Raw genomic sequence first — 8,969 nt, forward strand, 5'->3', positions numbered from 1 at the left:
GCTTTCATTTTTCTACATTGCCAGAGGCCACGAAGAAACAAATTATCTTTCAGAGCACATTTCAGACAAGTAGGGGTGGTTGCACATCCCGCATAACACGCTTGCATTTGAGAATAGTAAGCTCTGTGTATTGTTTGGAAATTACTTTTCTGCAACTCTGCACTGCGGACCACCCTAGCGATTGCACAAAGGGCATCCAAAATACACTGATGTGAACCGGACATCCCAGGTCCCACTCTCACTTTTCCACCACTCCTCGGAGATCCGGAGCTAGAGAACGTCTTGTTATCGCCTTGTGAAACCAGGAAATTGAAATCTGACCCAAGGAATCCCCCTCCATAAACTCTAGCAACAGGACCCCAAATCATACTGTTGAATTTTATCTTAGTAGGGAGTATATATAATGGGACAATTAAAGCTAAACGAAAGTGTCACTGGGCAAAAAGCGCAACTTTGCTGTAAATCCTGAGCAGTGAAAAAGGTCCCATCTTCCTTAACCAAGTGTTCCAAGATAACAATGCCCAGCGATTTCCATCATTTAAACACTACATTTTTCATGCCTGAAAGAAATTCCTCATTAAACACTGATGACTGACCTATAACTTTTTGCGCTGTGGCTACTGTGTAGGCCTCCTCCGTGGGACTGCAGCTATCCACAAAAGCTGCCAGCTTCAGTACAGGAACTGGAACGCTTTTTAGTGCAGGCTTGAGGTTATCTGGCCAATCCACTGTGAAATATCCTGGATGCCCACACTGATAACAAAGATGTTCACACCTAAAGTCTTTAGGTTTTTGGGGAACACTGGAGGGTTTGCTGACCGTCTCTGGAGTTGCAGGAATATTTGGCTTAGGGCCTCGGCTGCCCTTTGATCCCAGCTGTTGCAAATATAGACGGCTTTTCTTCTCCAACCAGGGACAGTTAACCACAAAGATGTCGGCCAACTTGGCTGCCTTCTCTGAAGTACAGGGCTGGTGATCTTGAATGTGTTCCCTCACCTCTGGATGACAACGCTGAAGAAACTGCTCCAGGACCATCAGATTTTAGCAGTCCTCCATGGTTTTAAGCTCAGCTCCATTGGGCCACCGCTGGTGCTGGTATCTTAACTAGATCACAAACTCACTGTATCATCCACCCCCTCTTGCAAAGTCTGGAACTTTAGTCTACAGGTCTCGGGGGTAATGGCATAATGGTTCAACAAAGCTTTGTACACCTCCTCAAACTTGGAGCACGTCTCCATAAATAGTCCTTGGAATGCCTCAAGTGCTCTACCAGTGAGCTTTCCTCGCAGATAACACACCCAGTCTTTCTTGGGAATCTCACTGAGGCAGAAAATTTTCTCAAAGGCAGTTAGGTCTCCATCAGTATCACTTTGGGTATCAAACTGTGCAAACAAGTTGGGCCCATTCTGGGCTGTGGATCCTGCCTCTGACCTTGGGAAGGAGATGTAGCATGGCAGGGGAGAGAGATAGAGAGGAGAAGGAACTGTAGCATGGCAGGGGAGAGATGAGATGTAGTATGGCAGGAGGAAGAGAGGTAGTGTGGCAGGGGAAGGGGGACAGAGAGAGGGCTGTAGCATGGCAGAGAGAGAGAGAGAGAGAGAGAAAGAGGAGATGTAGCATGTCAGGGAGAGAGAAAAAGGAGATGTAGTGGGGGAGGGAGGGAGAGAGAGAGATGCAGCGTGGCAGGGAGAGAAAGAGAGGTAGGGGAGAGAGAGATGTTCCGTGGTAGGAGAGAAAGAGAGAGGAAGGAGATGTAGTGTAGTAAGGGGGAGAGAGAGAGAAGGAGATGGTATGGGAGAGAGAGAGAGAGAAAGGAGAAGTAGCATGGGAGAGCAAGAGAGGAAGGAGATGTAGCCAGGTATGGGAGAGAGAGAGGAAGGAGGTGTAGCGTTGTAGGGGAGAGAGAAAGAAGAAGGAGGTGTAGCATGGTAGAGAGAAAGAAAAGGAGGAGGTAGCATGGTAGGGGAGAGAGAGAGAAGAAGGAGGTGTAGCATGGTAGAGAGAAAGAAAAGGAGGAGGTAGCATGGTAGGGGAGAGAGAGAGAAGAAGGAGGTGTAGCATGGTAGGGGAGAGAGAGAGGAAGGAGATGTTGCAAGGTAGAGGAGAAAGAGAGAGAGAAAGGGACGTAGCGTAAGAGAGAGAAAGAAGACATGTAGGGTGGTAGGGGAGAGAGAGCAAGAGAGAAAGAGAAGAGATGTAGCATACTAGGGGAGAGCGGAAGGAGATGTACCAATGGTAAGAGAGAGAGAGAGAGGGGAAGGAGATATAGCATGGTAGGGGACAGAGAGAGGAAGGAGATGTAACAAGGCAGGGGAGAGAGAGAGGAAGGAGATGTAACAAGGCAGGGGAGAGAGAGAGGAAGGAGATGTAACAAGGCAGGGGAGAGAGAGAGGAAGGAGATGTAACAAGGCAGGGGAGAGAGAGAGAGAGGAAGGAGATGTAGCGTGATAGGGGAGAGAGAGAGAAAAGATGTAGCATGGTAGGGGAGAGAGAGAGAGTAAGGAGATGTAGCGTGATAGGGGAGAGAGAGGGGGGGAAGGAGATGTAGCATGGTAGGGGACAGAAAGAGGAAGGAGATGTAACAAGGCAGGGGAGAGAGAGAGAGAGAGAGAGAGAGAGAGAGAGAGAAAGGAGATGTAGCGTGATAGGGGAGAGAGAGAGAAAAGATGTAGCATGGTAGGGGAGAGAGAGAGGAAGGAGATGTAGCATGATATGGGAGAGAGAGAGGGGGGGAAGGAGATGTAGATTGGTAGGGGAGAAAGAGAGAGGAAGGTGATGTACCGTGGCGGGGGGGAGAGGAAGGAGATGTAGTGTGGTAGGGGAGAGACAGGGGAAGGAGATGTAGCGAGATAAGAGAGAGAGAGAGAAAAGAAACGTAGCAAAAATCTAAATAATAATAAATAAATTAATAATAAATCCTTGGGCTCAAGGGCAGATTCTTCCCCCTCAGTATGGGGCTCTCGGAGACAGCATGAGCAAGATGGAAGCCTTCCACTAACTCCAGAGTGTCAGTTTAGAATGTTGGCTTGAGTCCAACCATTAGTGTATGGGTACGCCATCTAAGGACTGTTCCAAGGAGAACAATCTTGACTAACTCTAACCCTGTCTTCCATTCTGGTTATAACCACTTCCTAGCAACCTCCTTAATTCTGTAGAAGTAACTTTGGGGATTCTTCTTTGAAAGAGTCTCTTTCAGAACTGTTGCCAATACGTTTATAGGGTACATCCTGCCCATTCCAAGATGGCAGCCTTGACATCAAAGTATGTAGTTCACCCACCTGGGTTAGCATCCTAAAAGAGGTTAAGACATTACCTACAGTGGGGGAAATAAGTATTTGATCCCTTGCTGATTTTGTAAGTTTGCCCACTGACAAAGACATGAGCAGCCCATAATTGAAGGGTAGGTTATTGGTAACAGTGAGAGATAGCACATCACAAATTAAATCCGGAAAATCACATTGTGGAAAGTATATGAATTTATTTGCATTCTGCAGAGGGAAATAAGTATTTGATCCCTCTGGCAAACAAGACCTAATACTTGGTGGCAAAACCCTTGTTGGCAAGCACAGCGGTCAGACGTCTTCTGTAGTTGATGATGAGGTTTGCACACATGTCAGGAGGAATTTTGGTCCACTCCTCTTTGCAGATCATCTCTAAATCATTAAGAGTTCTGGGCTGTCGCTTGGCAACTCGCAGCTTCAGCTCCCTCCATAAGTTTTCAATGGGATTAAGGTCTGGTGACTGGCTAGGCCACTCCATGACCCTAATGTGCTTCTTCCTGAGCCACTCCTTTGTTGCCTTGGCTGTATGTTTTGGGTCATTGTCGTGCTGGAAGACCCAGCCACGACCCATTTTTAAGGCCCTGGCGGAGGGAAGGAGGTTGTCACTCAGAATTGTACGGTACATGGCCCCATCCATTCTCCCATTGATGCGGTGAAGTAGTCCTGTGCCCTTAGCAGAGAAACACCCCCAAAACATAACATTTCCACCTCCATGCTTGACAGTGGGGACGGTGTTCTTTGGGTCATAGGCAGCATTTCTCTTCCTCCAAACACGGCGAGTTGAGTTCATGCCAAAGAGCTCAATTTTTGTCTCATCTGACCACAGCACCTTCTCCCAATCACTCTCGGCATCATCCAGGTGTTCACTGGCAAACTTCAGACGGGCCGTCACATGTGCCTTCCGGAGCAGGGGGACCTTGCGGGCACTGCAGGATTGCAATCCGTTATGTCGTAATGTGTTACCAATGGTTTTCGTGGTGACAGTGGTCCCAGCTGCCTTAAGATCATTGACAAGTTCCCCCCTTGTAGTTGTAGGCTGATTTCTAACCTTCCTCATGATCAAGGATACCCCACGAGGTGAGATTTTGCGTGGAGCCCCAGATCTTTGTCGATTGACAGTCATTTTGTACTTCTTCCATTTTCTTACTATGGCACCAACAGTTGTCTCCTTCTCGCCCAGCGTCTTACTGATGGTTTTGTAGCCCATTCCAGCCTTGTGCAGGTGTATGATCTTGTCCCTGACATCCTTAGACAGCTCCTTGCTCTTGGCCATTTTGTAGAGGTTAGAGTCTGACTGATTCACTGAGTCTGTGGACAGGTGTCTTTCATACAGGTGACCATTGCCGACAGCTGTCTGTCATGCAGGTAACGAGTTGATTTGGAGCATCTACCTGGTCTGTAGGGGCCAGATCTCTTACTGGTTGGTGGGGGATCAAATACTTATTTCCCTCTGCAGAATGCAAATAAATTCATATACTTTCCACAATGTGATTTTCCGGATTTAATTTGTGATGTGCTATCTCTCACTGTTACCAATAACCTACCCTTCAATTATGGGCTGCTCATGTCTTTGTCAGTGGGCAAACTTACAAAATCAGCAAGGGATCAAATACTTATTTCCCCCACTGTATGTAATTTATCCATGTTGTTGCTGGCCACCTAGCCATTCGAGCAGTTTTTTTCAAAGTTCAGTAACAAATAATCTGGATCATCCTCAGGGGTTATCTTAGGCAACACAGGAATTGGCAGGTTCACCAGGGACATAGACCTCTGCAACACCTGGGCCATTTGAGCCAGAGAACTCTGTCATAGCTCCAAAAAGTTTTGCAAAGCTTGCTGCTGTTCGCATTGTGACTGCACACTTTCCTGCAGTTGCTGCTCTTGCCCTTCCATTAGGGTCTGGAGTAACCTTTTCATTCTGGCTTACACACTCTCTCCACAGGTGCACACTATAAAACACAGATTAAAGAAATCCTGCCTGTCCAAACCCTTTCCGGTCCCTCTCTAGGACTTGGCCCTGGAAATCAGTGGATTTGCCTTCTTTTACTTTGGGAAGCAGCACAGATCCCACTGCTGCCACAATAAGCAATAACATGAGTGAAAGTTGGGCATGGAATTTCCACAGACACAGCCACACAAAGGTTTAGAAGTAAAATACGACTCTTAATTAGCATTCGTTCAATAAAGTATGCTCATGCCTGTCCACTTCACAGCCATGGTAAATTAAAAGCAAAGTCTCTTCAAAGTCAGTTACAATCTTCATATGTGCCTGTCTTTTGCCAGGCTTCACAGTCACAATATGCACTAGTTTAACTTCAATATTTAACCCAAAAGGATCAAGACTTCCACAAGGTTCTAAAGTAAATCTTTTCCTACCTTGGCCAGCCTTCTGCTACTTTACACATATGTTGTGAAAGTGTATGCTTTTATTTAGAATCCAAGTAATACACAGAACAATAACAACAGGAGGCAAAGAATCCATAAACTTTGAAACTGTGATTTAACATGGATTAGTTTTCTCCTTTTCACAACCACAACCATTCCCCACCACCCAAATGCTGTTCTGGACAAGTATGAACAAACCAACAAGAGGGCCTTGTTTCTTATAGAACCCTAGAGAATGATCATCCATCTCCCACTCATCCCCACAGCCCCAATCACTTCCCTTAGACCCCCCCTGCCTCCCCCCCCCCCCCCACCCAGATTAGAAAGATATGTCTTGTTGGAACATCATAAGATAGAAATACACTGCAAGTTGATTCAAAATAGAATTCCTTGCGAGACTAGAAAGTGAATGTAGATATGGTTGCTAGATATTCAAGAACTTTTGTTGCTTCTTACTTGATAGCTTGGCATCTTATGCTTCTAGTAAAAGCAATCAATGCGTGGTTAGCTATACAGGTATGGCACAAGAAAATTAAAGGCAAGAAAATTATGCCCAGATAAAAATATATGTAAAATGAATTGCTTTTATTTTTGTTCCCGTTTCCCCTGTCACAGAAGGATTAAATGTGCCATTTCATAGGTTCCCTTCTCCATTCAAGCTCGCTACCACTATTGATCCTTTCTTCCTTTCTACATCTAAGGAAAGAAAACTTAGAGATGGTTTCTTGAAACCAGATATAAAGCTCTGATCGCTAGCACAGCACAGCTCAGGCTGAGGCTCCAGACATGGCACTTCTGCACTATGGTATATCTGGACAGTTGGCAACTGAACAGGATTTGTCAATTTCTGGATTTACCCCACTGCATCCACAGATTTGTAGTATTGCTTTTCTTTAGGGCATGCAATTAAGAATGTATATATTTTAATATATCTTTATACTGTCTTATTGTAACCAGTGTTGTAACCAGTGATTTGTTTTGCTGTAAATAAAATCACTTAAAAAATCAACATGACAAGTTCCTGCATGTTGTGGCATAAACACAGGAAAGAATCAACGTTGTTGGGAAAATCTGGAACCACAACCTTAACTTGCACTCAGGCTAACCATGCTGCACACGTGCCACTCTCACTCTCGTTCCTCCAGCGCATGTACTTGTCACTCTTCTGCTTTTCTTTCTTTGCATACTGTACATAAAATTTTTCTTCCAACCTAGCATCTTCTATATTCAACGAAAACTCACAGCTCCAAAATCCTGGCATCAGAATGGTATCCAATATTTCACAGTTCTTGGAAAACTGTGCAAATTATACATACTGTGATGAATTATATGCAAAATTACACACGTACCTGGATTGCTAATTCCCAGAAGTATAAAAAAGAATTGGGTTTAATAAATCTGAATAAATCAAATAAACAAAAGCTGTGCAACCTGGATTTTATTCTAGCTTCACTGGGTTTGCTTCAGAAAGCCAGTCTATGTCTGGCAGTCTCTGATTATCTTTGTCCCCATCTTGTAAAATATAAAATCTCTAATTAATATATATTTTGTTCCCATTTCCTGACAAAAATTTATTTCTTTGTTCATTTTGTTTTATGGAATCTTAATTCTTCATTCAGAAACTAGCCATATTTGACTTAAACAGAATTATTATTTTCCAGGAATTTTAACACTATTAAAAATGTTTTAAAAATGTTATTCAACTGGATGCAATTACAACATATGGAGTATGTACAACCGTCATGCTATGCCTAAATCCATACAGTTTTTTTTTAAGGGTGAATTACTTTTCCCCCAGCCTTTTCAGCTAATCTAAGGTTTATTCCTCCTTGAGAACAGATGTTATTAATCAATCAGATACATTTTAAAGTAAACAGGACTTGCAACTTAAGGTTAGTGGGAACAAGATTACATACTGCATTGGCACCATAGATGCCAACACTTCAAATGATAAGGGGTGCCAATCAATACTAATTACCCTCCCTGGACACAATGAAGGACCCTACTCAATATTGGGGGAGCTCAGCACACACAGAGCTGTAAACATCTTGTCATGTCACAATCCAACAGTACTTTAAAAATAAGCTGTACCCTGAAACCTTGTATATCAATCGGCCATCATTTCCTTTTTTAGCCATTTTGTTTGTGGGCAGCACCAAAGAAAAGCATGCATGACTCAAAAGGCTTGCATCTGAAAATAAACTTTCTTCCAGAACAGCTAAATACTGAATCTATTATAGAGCACAAAAAAAATGCAAAGTCACTCTGACACCACACCTTCTAGAAGTACACCTAAAGTGCATATTACATCACCACAACGACCACAGGTACCCAACACCTATTTTAGCATACAGCTTCACTTTAGGCGAGGTGGGTTGCAGTCAGGCTTTGTGTCCTTAATACCCCCACGTTGATCCCTATTCTCCTAGCCCTTGTACTCACAGAATACAGTATGCAGCTACAGCTTCAGCTCCAGCCGAAAAGTAATAGTTGAAGGTGCTGGTGCTCCCCAGACCCCCACATTGAAAAGCTGAGCTGCTGTTGAGCATCTGATTGGTTGAGCTAGGGGAGGAGTGCGAAACAGACCAATAGCAGGATAAAGAGTCAGAACTAAAATTGAGCCAGGTGGCCCGCCTCCACGACATGCTCAGAGCTTTGGTACAGATCGATTACTGGGTTAGAACGGACTCAAGATTTGGCGTTGTGTACGTGTGGTAGGATTGGCAACTTTTTGACTGAAAACTAGACAGTATTCAACTAGCCTGGCCGTTTTCCCCATGGACAAGCCAGATGCCAGGAGGTTAAAAATCGGCAGTAGAAGAGCTGCTGTATTGATCAGACTGGAGGAGTCCCTGCTGTGATTTATACTTCAACATCCGCAGCAAGTGTCCCATAAGATAAAATAAATCATTTCTCTTTTGTTGTTTCCTTCTAATATAAGGACTGCACAAGCAAACCTCTGCTTTCATGTTTAATATAATCTGTATAAGAGCTGTGCAGGACAGTCAGCAGTAAGAGTAGTATATTCAGGGCATTTTTTCTAGCGAAAAAGGGTGCCGGTACTCAAATGCCAGGCCACCCTTCAGGGGTGGGGTTATCACTGAGGGACCCACCCCACAGCAGCCAGGCCCCCTGCAACCAGTCACAGAATTTATGATAAGACAGAATTGGTGCGTAGAGCCTGAGCTCTTTCATTAAAACTTGGGGACCATGGGTCAATTTTAGCAGACAATGGAAAAGGTGCCGGTACTCAGTACCCCCAAGTACCCCCTCAAAAAAAGCCCTTAGTATATTAAAGGTTAA

General features: G+C 44.3%; 1 protein-coding gene across 2 annotated transcripts in view; it reads right to left on the minus strand.

Annotated features, from left to right (window-relative positions):
- The window catches only part of CBS (cystathionine beta-synthase), a 144,686-nt gene extending 136,485 nt beyond the window's left edge, over nt 1–8,201 (minus strand). For both annotated transcript variants that reach the window (XM_030203792.1, XM_030203791.1), the window contains exon 1: nt 8,109–8,201. The gene's annotated coding sequence lies outside the window, so the exon portion shown is untranslated. The remainder of the gene's footprint in view (nt 1–8,108) is intronic.
- Between the last annotated feature and the right edge of the window lie 768 nt (nt 8,202–8,969).

Source organism: Microcaecilia unicolor, chromosome 5, assembly GCF_901765095.1.
Source record: "Microcaecilia unicolor chromosome 5, aMicUni1.1, whole genome shotgun sequence".
Taxonomy (NCBI): domain Eukaryota; kingdom Metazoa; phylum Chordata; class Amphibia; order Gymnophiona; family Siphonopidae; genus Microcaecilia; species Microcaecilia unicolor.